The 14,742-nt window shown below is 39.6% G+C and overlaps 1 protein-coding gene across 1 annotated transcript in view; it reads right to left on the bottom strand.

The window, feature by feature from the left end:
* LOC144519018 (collagen alpha-1(XIV) chain-like) overlaps positions 1-14,742 on the bottom strand; it is a 150,535-nt gene that overhangs the window by 119,315 nt on the left and 16,478 nt on the right. The window lies entirely within an intron of this gene.

The raw sequence follows: 14,742 nt of genomic DNA, 5'->3' as shown, positions 1-14,742 counted from the left end.
TTGATAAAATACAGCAGATATATTGACAGATTTTGTGATGCCAAGTCTTTCCTTTGTCCAAGTCTACAGTTACTGCTGTTCTTCTCTGCCTCTCTCTCATGTCACTCTGTCCATCTCTGCAGCTAATTAATAAGATACAGGCTTTGTTTGGCACAAAAATCTTTCTTAAACTCCATTAATGATCCTACTATAAGTGTGTGTGTTCTTGTATTTCTATTCATAAGGGGATGCAAATGTTCATATGAGAATAGAAAGAAATTGGAAAATCTTATCAAGTGCTGACAAACTTAAATCTTTTATTGGTAGAGACGTTACAGTTAAAGTCAGATTTAATGCTAGGATAAAGGTAAGAGTTAAAGGGACACTTGACAAATAGATATTTCATATCTATGGCTGAATAATTTGCCAAACCTCTGTATCTGTATTACATTTAACAACCTTTTTATGTTTCTAACATCATGGATGGCAGAAATACTACTACTGCAGAAGAGCTTGGCTAGTTTCCTTTTCTCTGCTGGAGAGCGTTTTACACCACAGCCAGCTATTGGAGCTGAAACCCACATTTCAGTCAACCAAAATGACTTCTTGGTATACACGACAGGAACCAAGTATTTGAGCTTTACTTGCCTACTATGTTACAGCGGGTTTAACCATGGACATTAATCAAAACAAAGTGTTTATGTTTGAAAGCCAACTTTCTTTGGCTTAATTCAAACATTGTTCAAAAATCAAGCAAGAATACAGTGTTAACATGAACAAGACAGTGTCTGTCTAAACAGTAAATGTTTCTGTGTCCAAAAGTTGTGTTAGTCTATGGCTCGATATCTAATGTATTATTTACTTTGGTTATGATAGCTAAACGTGACTAGCATAGCTGCTAACTGTAGCTCGTAACAGTAGCAAAGAAATTACAGTATTTTCAACAGTTGTTTTGCAAATGCAAAAATGAAACCAATGTTCCAGTTGTTTGTAAACATAGGCGCAATTGTCTTTGTACATAGATTTAGGTATAACCAGAAATACGTGGTTTCATTTGCAGCATAATCAATTTACACTTACAACCAGGTAAACACACCCATCCACAACCTCGGCTTTTTCACAGCAAGTTTTACTGATTACATTAACGATGTCTCCATTCTGTTCAATTGTCCCAGTAAGCCATGACAATGTGACAGTGAGCCAGCATGCACAATATCTGGACCCTGAAACTGAAGCAGCCAAATTAAATTGAGCTGTCGTTAATTCTATTATTTAAACCTGAGCTTTTCCTACTGTGACATGACAAAATATCATCTGTAAAGAAGGCTCTAATGTTGATGTTGAAATTATGTCATTTTAATTGATTAAATGGAAAAGGCACAAAACCATCCAGCCCTGTAGCCTACCAGTGTTGCTCAAACATTTTATGTCATCAAGCTGAATTTGCAGATTTGTGTAGATATGGCTCTATATTCACTGTTTGTGAACCATAAGGTTGGCTGAACTACATATGAACCTTATTTGCATAGAAGTACTCAATTAGAAAAAGGCGCTGCCATCACCAAACCTATTTACATGCGAGTACACAATTGGACAAGCACCCACAATAACTGGCATGCAAACACATGATTAGACAGACCGTCCACCTGGTGTCCATGAGAGAGTGAGCGACCACATTTTACAACTCAGCCCACAGTGCCGTCTGCAGTGCTGTGGGAAAAAAGTATGTGGCTCCTAGACAATTGAATTAACTTGTGTGGGAGTTGAGAAATGGGTGTTAAAAATGTGTGTGAAACAATGGAAGCCACTGTTGGCTGGCCGCACCTTCTATGTAGCAGAGCAAAGACAGACATGCAGCGACAAAGACCGAACTGGGAGCTACAAGAGAGAGATGCTATAGACAAATAGTAGAAGTCGCAGTTAGTAGTAGTAAAACTTGTACTGTAGCAGTACACAAACACAAATAAAGCACACAGAGGTTTAAACACATGCATATATAGGCTACATGTTATTGCAAAACAGGCCAGATTGATTAAAGCAAAGCAGATTGCTTTGTAATCTCCTACTCCCTGGAAGTAACACACACACTCAAACATATGGCTATAGTTGGGAAAGTAAGTATGCACAATATACAACCAAATAAATACAGAGACTCACACAGCACATCTTCAAACACATACTCTTTTCTTGTTTAAAAAAAAACGATTCCACCCTCTCCCTCCTCCCTCTACTCTGTTCTCATTAACAGTAGTTCTTCCTAGCCAGCCTTGATTTATTGCTGACCTCTATTTAGCCAGGGATCAGACAGAGTGTGCTGTCATTTCAATCTCTCTCTAGTTAAGTTTTATTTCCCCCACCTCTGTGATTGTGTTTCAGTGTCTGGAATTGACATTAAGAACAGTAACGGGCATGTAGATAGATGGATAGTAGCAGCGACAATCCCCACATTAGTGAGAATATTTCCCTTATTCTTTTAGCAAAGGTTTAATTCCCCCATGAACCTGCTTTTAGAAGAGCACTTCACCTCCAAGATGAGGCTAAGTTATTAGAAAAATAATTGGACATTTATTCCCAAATAGTTGTTGATATGTTTGATTTTGATGTAATAATCCACTCAATGTTAAAACACACTTACGTGAAATGATGAAATGGGAATATTATACAGTACACTGCCTCTCTCATTGTGAACCCCTGTAAAATGTTTCCTCAATATATCATTTCAGGATGGATATTAATAAGATCTATTTCTCCTGCCTGCTGTTTAAAATGTAGAACCTATTGTATCAAAATTAGCAATTTCCTTTATGTTGTAGAGAAAATGTACACTGTCCTTTCCACCTCATCTGCTCATGTGTAGGTGTGCCTTGCTAAGTGCTCCGCCAAGCTGAGATGAAAATGTGGATGGCATTTAAAGAGGCAGACACGATGAAGGGAAAAACTGACCTTGCTGGCCAGTTTTCCATATCATAACTTAGTGTTTAGCTGTTTAACCACGTGCCAAAGAAGAGACAAAAATTATTCTCACTTCCCGGGAGATAATATATGTCTAATGGGTTCCGTACCTGCAAATTTACAGAGCATTTAGTTGAGAATTCCTGTTGAGATATCTGTTGTTGTGTTTTTAAATGATTCAATGGTGGGGCACTTATTTTCATAATTTGGAGTTGTCTGAAGACATCATAAATACTATATTTTTCCCCTTGCTACCAGTCTTTTTACTAAGACAGTCACTGTATTTCTTTCCCCCAATATGTCAGGGTTGTCCTTTAAAGCTTTAGTGCTTAACTTTTTAATTCATAAGATTGTGACGCCTGGCAACTTTCGCGCGCAAAAACTCAAGTGAAGATAATTACCTCTTCTGAAGAGTCCATCATGTTTTTTAATTCTCCTTGTCCTCCTTGGCTACTAGCAACTGCGTTGGGGAGGGGTGGGGGCAATGCGCAATTACGGAAGGCATGTATCATGTGGACGAGCCGACTGTTTTGTTGTCATTACTTACAATTTCTCATGGGAGCGACAGAAACTACGAACTATAGCTTTAAAAAAAGAGCACTTGGACCTTAAGATTGTGAAATATGAGAATTGTTTTGTCAAATGCTGTTTCCAAAGTCAAGAATTAACTTAAATGCTCAACTGTTAAATCAACATGGACAAAAGTGCACAGAAAAATGGTAATTTAAACATCTACAATTCAAGTTAATGTGATATGAACAAAACTTCCAGAACAGCTACTAAATGAACGTCAAGGTGAGATTGTTTTAGTCAAAATCCTGACAACAATGGCATTGGAAAAGAATCAATACAGTAGTAGTAGTAGTAGTAGTAGTAGTAGTAGTAGTAGCTGCAGTGGTTACAACAAATATACTCTATATCCTTTGCGTTCCACTTCCGGGATTTCTCCAGTGCTGCAGGAAATTCCACCGGATGCATGTATTTTACGTTTCCATCCCCGAATGCTTTGTGGAGTAGCCAGACTCTCCTTCAGCGCGCTTTGGAGGAGGGTCTGGCAAGGCGAGACTACAAAAAATAGTACTAGCAACCATCTCAATGTCACAACAACCTGAGCATGAACCCAGAGAGCTGTTTTAGCCTGCCTACAGCAGTTTTGTTTCTCCCAATAAACCAGATTTGTTTTGTGTTATTGGCTTGTTTATTCAATCAAGAGACAGACAGCAGATTGATACACCTGTCGTTTGCTCAGTGGCCCTCAGAGCAACTCAGGCAAACTCAGCCGGGCGCAAAAATTCATATTCATCTGTGAGACCTGTGGGCCTGTGTGTGTGTGTGTGTGTGTGTGTGTGTGTGTGTGTGTGTGTGTGTGTGTGTGTGTGTGTGTGTGTGTGTGTGTGTGTGTGTGTGTGTGTTTGTCTGTGTGTGTTTGTGTAAGTAGTGTGATCCAGTGGGGTTTAAGGTGTAATCCGACAGCTGTTTTTAGGCGGTTTGTGACATTCCACCGGAGACATTTTCCTGCTTGGTCTCCTGATCTTTAATCCACTGTCTTGTTCTGTTCCATTTCGCTGAATACACAGACTTCTGACAGAACAAACTCTATATGTATGCTGAAAGCAAAACATTGTCTATAAACAGTCTCTCTCCCTACCTCTGAATCTGTCGCTCCATCTCTACCTGTCTCTGTTTGCCTTGCCTTGCTCTTTTCTTTGTGTTTGTCTCCCTCTAATCTCTTTGTCTGGTACACACACAAACACACACACACACACACACACACACACACACACACACTGTTGAACTGTGTTGAAAGTTGAGTCCCTCTTATCATGTCTGGTTATTTTTTAGCTCCATGCACACATTGTAAGAACCTCAGAGAGATGGGTGTGGCTCTCAAACAAGGTTTTATTTTTGTCACTATTCAATACAATACTGGCTTACTTATTAATTCTGCAGGAGGGACAGTTCTTGCCAGCCCACCCTGTTTCTATTTCATGGTTAGTCTTAGTCAAGCAAGCAACTATTTATTTGACAGATGTATATAATCATCAACTCAAAAGAAGGTACAGTCATCTTAAGCACTTCTGTGGTAGAGTCAGGAAAGTAAGTGTAAGGAGGATTTACTGCAGCTAAACTAGTTATTACAAGCCACTGAAAAATCATGGAAATGTATGCAAAACAAAGTTATGATTTGCCCATATTCCACTATTGATACAATATCAGTTTTTAAACCACGATCCTCTGATCAATGAATGTGCCTCAAACAACAGTTCAATGTGCTTTGTCAACCACAAAGTAAAACTATAGAGATCAAAAGAGGGGAAAGATCGAGAAAAAAGGACAGGATTGAATAAATAGGGAAGAGAGCTTAGGGGACAAAAGAGGAAAGGTCAGGGCCGTAAAACAAAGTGGAGAAACAGAAAGTGTGTAAAAGGGCATAAAGAGGTAATAAAAGAAGAGGGGCTAAATGAGTAAATTATGAAAGGGCATTCAAGGTATACTTTGGTTCTAAATGTGTCACTTCTAATGACACATATCAAATGTCCAGCTAGGTATTGCATGAAACTGCAGTTTCTTCTACAATAGCATTATCCCATTGTAGTTTATGTATGTAATGTGAAAGATAAACTTTATGTAAAAATGTGCTGTTGCATGCACAGTGCTTTTTGCCTCCTTAAAATCACATCGTTTTCAATTTGGCTCATTTCTGGTTGAACTACATGTGCAGTACATACCAGGTCGTTCATACCACAGTCACAGAATTGTACAGTGTGATATAACTTATATTTATGAACATGAAGAAGGGAGATAAGAAGAGGTATAGCGGGGAAAATCCGGGAGGAAGTGGATGCTAATTTTTCTTATTGACCTCTGCACTTGAAATGCCATTAGCCTATCCACACACACACGTCATATAATTAGCTCAACTCAGCCATGAACCCTCTTACTTAATCGAGGACAAGGACCGAAGTCTGGCTAGTCCACACACACACACACACACACACACACACACACACACACACACACACACACACACACACACACACACACACACACGTCCCAATGAGCTATGGCTAATCGTCTCTGAACGCACATCCAACGTATGTGAGGATGATATTTCTTTCTTCTCTTTAGTTCCTCAAAACAGGAATAATTCAGCAGCTGGCAAATGTCCAAAACAAAATGTAAAACACAACTTGCGTAGTGAAGCATTAAGTGAGATGAGACTAATGCCATGGAGACGAAATGTGCATCTCTGGGGGGCATTTACCTGAGTTCACCTTTTGTTGCCTCACTTTTCATTTTGGTTTATTTCAATACTTTCTCTTTAAATACTTTCTCTTTAACATTCATCTTACTTTGCCCTTCACACTACACATCAGCTCATATTGAAACTGTGCATTTTCACATCAATTGTGAATCACGTCTATTGCTTTTACTTTTCCTCGAGCCGTTCATGCATTTTAGCCATGACACACATATCTGGCTCATTTTGCTCTCAAATGGAAATAAGTGACGTAATGTTAAGAAGCATTCAAAGGAACTGATAGCATCATTCGCAAGTTAGTTTGTAGCCAGCACGTACTTGAACGGGCTGCAGGTATTTACTGTAGTTGTCTCCTTTCTTTTGTGGTAACGGTTTTGGCCTCCTTACTCAGTCTCTCTGGCCATTTGTCAGCATTGTGACACATCTCTCTGGCCATAAACCTTTGACATCCTGTGTAACCGCTGAGCATCACACCAACTGAATGGGGAGCCTAGGAATTAAATATACTGTAGGGCAAAATGCACGACAGAGGAAGTCTATAACTGGTAATTCTGGAAACTAATAGGGCAATAAATAAAGCAAGACACACTGGCACACATACAGATATGCACACACACACATGCACAAAGAGATGGAGAGACATAGACTAAATGAATGTTAAAACTGGGAATTACAACGTGATAACTATGGAAGAATGAACACACATACACACACCTATCTAGAGAGTGCCAAAGCTGAAATAAATGATAATGTTAGGAATCAGGGTTGGCTATAAAATAGAAACCTCGTTCTCCAGGTGTGTTTGTTACCTTCTGCAGATGTGATGGATACTATGAGCACTCTTTCCGTCTCGTTCACTATCTGAGTGGTGAATGTCAACAGAATTGCATTGGCCTTCAGTTCAACTTTAACTATGTCTGTCCCTTGGGTTTAATCTGTGTCTGCATGTGTGAGTGCTGTTTAAACCTTCAGTCATAGAGTGAGGAAGGCAACACTCGGCTCACATCCTGTTAGGTAATATATATTGAAAAAGGCACTGTAGCATGGAGGAAAGGAGATGCTTTTGCCCTTCATTGCTCAATGATTTCCACTTGTTTGTGTATGTTGTTGGACTGGCGCTATGATTTCTTTATGTACAAAAGCTACAAAGCAAATGCACAAAGAAAGCTGACCATTTTTATGAATGGATTGGTATCGATACCAAAATTGACCTAGTTAAAGGGAGACTAAAGATCTCTGTATGCGGAAAACGACAATTTTTGTGTCATCGGAAGATTTTTTGCCCAGAGGCAATGGACTACAGCCAAGGGGGTAAGCATCTCCTCACAACCCGAACTTCCTATGGCGCCATTTTGATGCTAATAAGCCATCACCCCCCGTTAGCATTCCATTGACTGCCATTCATTTTGACGTCACTTTGACAGCAAATAACTTTACATCTGAAGCGTTTAAAGACTTTATTTGTCCATTGTTTATTTATAAAGAAACACAACAATATATAAAAGGCTCCATTACCTTGTACCTTACGTTATGGCTCCGTAGTAGACGTTTTTGTAAAAATAGGCTAACGATTGTGTCATAACCATGCAACTTACTGTCGCATAGTGGAGGAATTACCGTATAGTACAGGAGAAGCTTGCAGGCAGTTTCGACTTACATTAGCTGTTTAAGTTTAATTACTAATGTTAACTAGCATTTTAGTTAGCAATAATTAGCCTGTGTCCATGTTATCTCCTTACATATACCTACGCTCTCCGTCTCTGTAAGATTGGGAATGATTGAGCTTTCTCTTGGCACAGCTAACAGAAGACTTACAACTTTCAGACAGGTTGCTCATGTCACATCTATGTCGTCTCTCTCAGTTGGAGGCTGCGCAGTAACGCTCGGCGCTCACCGGAAAAGTGCTTCTAATGGCCTTCACTGGTCTCCGTCCAGAGCAACGGGATTTGTTGGTCCTTTCTTATATACTGTCTATGACTACAGCCAGTAGTAGGAGCTATTTCCGCATGTTTACAACCCGCCCATAGGGGGTTGGACTGTCGCCTTTACCCGAAGCTTGCCGAAGCAAAACAAGTGTCAGCCATCTTGAAGCTTCGCTAACAGGCTCCGTCTTTTCAGCAGAAAACTTTTACAACAATTATGTGCATTCAAACTACCGCACATGTGTACCACCGGGATACATTTGTACAGTTCGGAGAATATGCAGGACACTTTATTACAGACGGAATACTCGACACACTATGCGAGCGTCGCCTGCTACGGAGACCAGCACTAGGCCTGCACGATATTGGAAAAAACTTACATTGCGATATTTATTTTCCCTGCGATATATATTGCGATATGAAAAAAAGACGAATTAATAATTAATAACATTATAACAATAATTTTTACAAGAGGACATAAATAGTCCTATTTAGAAATACTAAATCATTCTCAACTACTGGGGTGATTTTGTAGGGGAGTGCATCTACAAAGAAAATAAAAATAAAAAAGGAAATTTTCTTATGTGAACCAGTCTTTGTTGAACTTTAATGCTTTACAAAAACCAAAGCAAGTAAGCGCTGTGACTACTCTTCTGAAGAGATTTTGGAGAGGGAAATTAGGAAGAAATACACTGGTTGACTGACATGACACCATTGTATTCATATAATATCAATCCAGGCTAAAGTGAATGATATAATGCGTGCATGTTGCTTCCTCTAAATTTCAGGTTGTGGTCGACTAGCAGTTTTGGCTGTTTGATAAATTGATTCAAATTGATCATGGTTGTTGGTTTGCTGTGCATGCAGAGCCTGCATGTCACACTCTTGCAACAAACTGTGTATCCAAGAGCACTTAAATCAGTGTAAATTACGAATTGGAACAGGAGAACGGGGAAAGTTTCCTTTTTTATCAAGCAGCAAAGAAGTTGTAGCGGCAACATCGCAACGTCCTGCGATGTGACTATCGCGCATGCGCACATCGCGATGTAGACGATGAAACAAAATATCGTGCAGCCCTAACCAGCACCTCAGCCTGCGGTGTCGCCTGATGCCGATAGCCGGGGAAAGGGACCTCGACAGCGGTGTGCAGGAGTGGAAAGCAGCTAGGTGGAAAGCTAACGCTAGCCGGCCACCTGTTCCATCAATCCTGCTTGCAAGTGTCCGCTCATTAGACAAAAACTGGACTACATCCAACTTCAACGAAACTCCCAACACGAGTTCAGAGACTGCTGTGTTTTTGTTGTTGTGGAAACGTGGCTGAACAACAGTGTACCGGACTATCCAGCTACCAGGCCTGCTGCTCTGTCGCCAGGTAAGACTAGTGGAGGTGGGCTGTGTTAACACGGACTTGTGCAGAAATGGGGTGTTGTATCCAACTAACTGCTAACTGCTGGTGGAGTTTGTGTTAAATGCCGACCATTCTACATTCCATGCAAATTTATGGCTGTGTTTATACTCGGTGTTTACAGCCCACCAAGTACTAATGCTAGTATGCGTTAGCTGAACTTTACGGAGCCTATAATGTGTGCACTAAATGTAGCCTGTTTCTTATGTCGTTTTTATATATTTTAAATGTGTAACACCACTTGAGCCACGGTGAAACGTTGTTTCGTGTATATGGTTGAAATTACAATAAAACACACTTGAGTTGAGTTGACCGTCTCACCGTGTCTGTCTGTCTGTAAACGGTAGGCGTGGCTTGGGAGTGGAATCTAAAGCAGCGAAGCAAGTGCATTTTGGGATTTGGTGTCTTTCATCCACATGAGCCAAAAACAAATTTTCTGGCTTTTCTTGGCCAAGAAGCCACCAATTTCTAAAAAAAATTTACATTTCTACTACATAAGTGACCCAATTTAAAGATATAGTCATCTTTCCAACGATGAAATATCCCTTTAAGTAACTTTAATTTAAGTAAAGGAAAGTACAATAAAGAGTGCAATTGTTAAAACCTGTTGCAATGTAGTTTATTTAAAAAATATCTGGTTATTTTTCCAAAGTTAAACTGAAACCCATTTAGACAGCTTCTCTTCAAAAGTGGGCCAGGTGACAACTCACTGTCAATGGTGAGAAAACAGGAATTTCTTCAATGCTTTGATTAGAGAAACCAGCGACTGAAAGTATCTCTTAGATGTTTATGGTCTGCAAGGCGACAACCATCTGGTTTACTACTGGAGTCTACTGACCCACATTTGTAACAAATACAGTTATGTACACACACACACACACACACACACACACACACACACACACACACCCCTGATCTAATATCATGCAGTTGTCCAAATAATGGCTATTATTTTTTAGGAAACATTGTTTCGGGCGACTTTCCAATGAAAATATATTACTGTCTTGCACTGGTGACTAATAATGGATTTGTTCTTGTTTTAATAAGAAAAACAAAGATATGTATTGTTATTGGCTGCAGAATTCCTTACTGACTTTATTTTGGATGAAATGTGGATGAAACCAGCAGCAATGGCTAACTGTTAATAACGTAGACAATATTTTTGGATCAAAGTACAGTAATGGATAGACCAACCGACCGACAATGCCATCTCTAGAGCCATGACGCCAGCATGGCTAAAAAAACAAACATTCATAGTATTTATGTTTCTGGGGGTGGCCACATATGTTTTTCATTAACAAAATAGTACACAAGGGGCACCTAAGTAGTTCACTGGTAGAGCGCACACCCATATACAGAGGCTCAGTCCTCGACGCAGCAGTTGCTGCATGTCATTCCCCCTCTCTCTCCCCTTTCAGGAGCTGTCCTGTCACAAATAAATACCTGCATAACATGCCAAAAAAAATGATCTAAAAAGTACACAAGGAATATATATCGATCGTAAATGACTATGGCTCAATCTGACTCTAAGATCAATCTGATTTCATTTGAATGTTGTTTCTCTCCTGCACAGTAGTCAAGGTTTTTAAATCATTCTAGCATGCCTAGGTATTTATGCTGCTTTTCTCTGCAGACAATGACCAAGCAAAAAGGAACACAATTCAGACACTTCAATTCTGATATTCAAGAAGAAAAGGAATTCTCTTCACATCTTCAAGCAGTGAGCAGCTGAATCTGGTGCTCAGATCACTCATTGATTTAGAGGTTGCAAAAAATGCCTCTCTCCGACTTTTAGAGTGCAGACCCACAAATGATGGACATCAATATAGGAAGCTTGGACAGACTACGAACTACAAACCAAGGTAAAATATCCATTTAAAACCTTTCCTGTTTGCTCAGAGCCTGACTCAGTCAATGACAGCCCAAGTGCAGACATAAAATTAGTTTCATTTAAAGCTCCTGGAATGGATGGTCTGTATTTAGTTCAGAGCAGCCTGTGCATACGCTCTGCCAGATACGGTTAACTAATTTGTAGAGTATCTTCAGAACAAAAGTGGGTGGCCAAGCTAGTTATTTTACTGAGAGCGGAGGAAGTTTCATGACACTTCTTTTAGCTAAAAGCCCTCTCCCCTCTACTTTAAAACACATCCAAGCAACTTCAAACCAACTTACTTAGATGCTTACAAACACCCATGCACACATACAGACTCACACACACTAGCCACGAGCCTTTTGATATCGGCAGCCAAAGATAACAAGCTTAAGTTTGCTGCATATCTTTCCTTGATTTGCCAAACTGAGATACCGATATCAGTATCGTAAAAAAACTTTCAAGTTGTTTCACCCAGATAAATAAGCCAATTTCTCGGAAATCAATTATTCCTTGCCGCTCTAAAACAGTAGCCTACACAGTACGTTGCACTGTGCTGCCACTGGCAACTTCTGTCTAAAAGAGCGGTAAAGAAGAACTGAGTCGCAATCTGGTCTGCAAATTCACATTATTACATTTTTTCATATCAGTATCAATATATCCAAACTAATTATCGTTATAATAAAACAGCTTGAGAGTGAAAAGACCCTACAATTTCTTTGCAAATACTTTATGACTGAGCTGTGATCCACACATATAAAAGGTAGTGTGCACACAAAAAGACAACTAACTTGTCTTATGTCTGCAACACACAAACACACATCAGAGAGGAGGTGAGACTATGAGCCAGCTGTTAATGAAAGGTTTTGTAAACAAACCACTCTGACATGAAAGCAAGCTGATTACTACTTTGGAACAAAGCGGTGATGGACTGGTTTAGCATTGCTAATACGCACACACACACATAAACACAAACACAGAGGGAGACTTCATACAACACCATCTCTTTGGAACACTGCGGGACATTAGTATTATCACGGAGAACATAAATATACACACAGAGCCTGATAGAGAGGAAGAGAAAGAGAAGCAGTCACACATTACAGTGCAACATAAAAGAGCAGTCTCCACAGTGTGAAATTATTATCATCACTATAGTACACAAAGCTGCATACACAGGCACTAATACACATACAGTACAGTACACACACACACGGTGCATTCACAAATTCTATTGAAGCACAGCAGGATATTATCATAATCCCCAACAGGTACGAAGCAGAACACCAATCAAGGTCACCTCTACTGCAGTGAGAGGGTCTGATAACAGCAGACTGACGGAAATCCAGTTTTAATCTACCTACTGACAGGAAGAAGGGGAGGAGGAGAGCAAGAAGAAGAAAAGAGCATCAAAGATCTAAACCTATATGTGTGTGTGTGTGTGTGTGTGTGTGTGTGTGTGTGTGTGTGTGTGTGTGCGTGTGCGTGCGTGCGTGCGTGCGTGTCCTGTACAGTTTCAGTCTCGGTTTAATGGTAGTTTAAAGTGCCCATATTATGAAAAAAATCACTTTTTCTGGGATTTGGGGTGTTGTTTTGTGTCTCTGGTGCTTCCACACGCATACAAACTTTGAAAAAAAAAAACATCCATGCTGTTTTGAGTGAGATACGGTTTCTGAATGTGTCCTGCCTTCAGTCTCCGGGTGAGCTGTTCAAAATCTGCACGGCTTTCTACGTCACTAGCTGAAACGAGGGGCCTAGGGGGCTAACCGTTAGCATGCTCATTCTCAATGGCAAAACACTGCTACAACACACATAAATTCTGTACTTACATGTCCCTGTTCTGCAGGTATTTCACGCAAAGTTGGAAGTGTGCCCTAGTTTAGAAGAAGTCTCCCGGCTAATCCTGCCTTGTACAGGCCGAAGTTGGAGCTAGCTCATGTAATCCTTACCTAGCTACTGCACATGTGCGACTGACAACAGAGATGTTACAGAAGTTAAGAGGTCTCACTCTGTAGCTAAAACAGAAACCTGACAGCGTGTGAAAGGAGGAGCTGCAGCAATGTGCAGTAGAACAAAAATATGGTGTTTTTTTTTAATTAAACCATGTAAACCTATTCTGGTACAACCTCAAAATACAATTATGAACCTGAAAATGAGAATAATATGGCCACTTTAAGTTTCTACTTTGTCAATAAGTGCATGGCAAATTCACCAGAGGCACAGCTGTGAATTCTGCTCTGACACCACATTCCTTCCCCATACAAAAAATAGAAATGTCTAAAAAGGTCACCACACAATTTGTTATTTATTTTATGAATTTATAACCTGATATGAATTGCCTCGATAAACCACAAAATCAGTCGTGGGAGCTAAAAACAAATCTATTGAAATTCAGATGTCTGGTAAAACAACAAGGCCTATTTGCTTTCTTCATTACATGTTTGAATTTTTGTTATGTTTCAGCTCTTGTTTTAACTTGTTGTAAACATGGCAGTGTGCATAGTGACAGTACAGTATTTTCCAGAAAGGAAAGGTTTGTGATATGAAGAATCTAAACATATCTGCTCTTTGTATAACTGTCGAAACAGAATATAGGTATGATAAATACACATTATTTAGAATCTATACAATAGGAAATTTGCTTTGATGTGTTTTCATCTCCACCAAAGAGCCTACTCATTATGTATTCATGAATGTGAAATGTCAATAAATAAGCCTTATAACATGGTCTCTGTGTGTGTGTGTGTGTGTGTGTGTGTGTGTGTGTGTGTGTGTGTCCCTCTCTTGCTCCATCAGCAAATTTGAAGTGCACATATAGCAAGAGTGAAATTATATCGTGCAAATAATATAAAAGGGTTATAGTCCATAACAAATTATGACACACAGTATACAGTTAACTTGAGGATGGCCTTCTTTAAACCATATTCAATAATCACAACTTCCTGAATATCTTTCTCTTAGTGCCCTATGACAAATTATCACCCTGCACACAAAAACACAAAAGAACTGGCCATAAGCAAAACTGCTTAAATAATAAGCCCCCTACCACCAAGTAATGAGATTCTGTCTTTGTGTACATTTTAGGCTTGAAGCAATGGTAAAACTGTCACAGAAATTTATTTTTAAATCTTATAGAAACAATCACACATCAGCAGCAGTTATAGTATCTCAAATTCAGCCACAAGCATCGTTAATGTGTGATTCTGCAAATTACCAGTTTAATTTTTCTCTAATACACACAGAAAACCATACTACACACGACCAATTATACTATCGCAGAAGATTCCCTGCTGCACTCACAGCTATGTTGTTATGTAAAGAAACCAACAGAGGACAATTTCTATGCAAGCAG

The sequence above is a fragment of the Sander vitreus genome, chromosome 6 (assembly GCF_031162955.1).
Source record: "Sander vitreus isolate 19-12246 chromosome 6, sanVit1, whole genome shotgun sequence".
NCBI lineage: Eukaryota > Metazoa > Chordata > Actinopteri > Perciformes > Percidae > Sander > Sander vitreus.
Note: the sequence above shows the minus strand (reverse complement) of the source record. Positions and strands in the feature narration are given on the sequence as shown.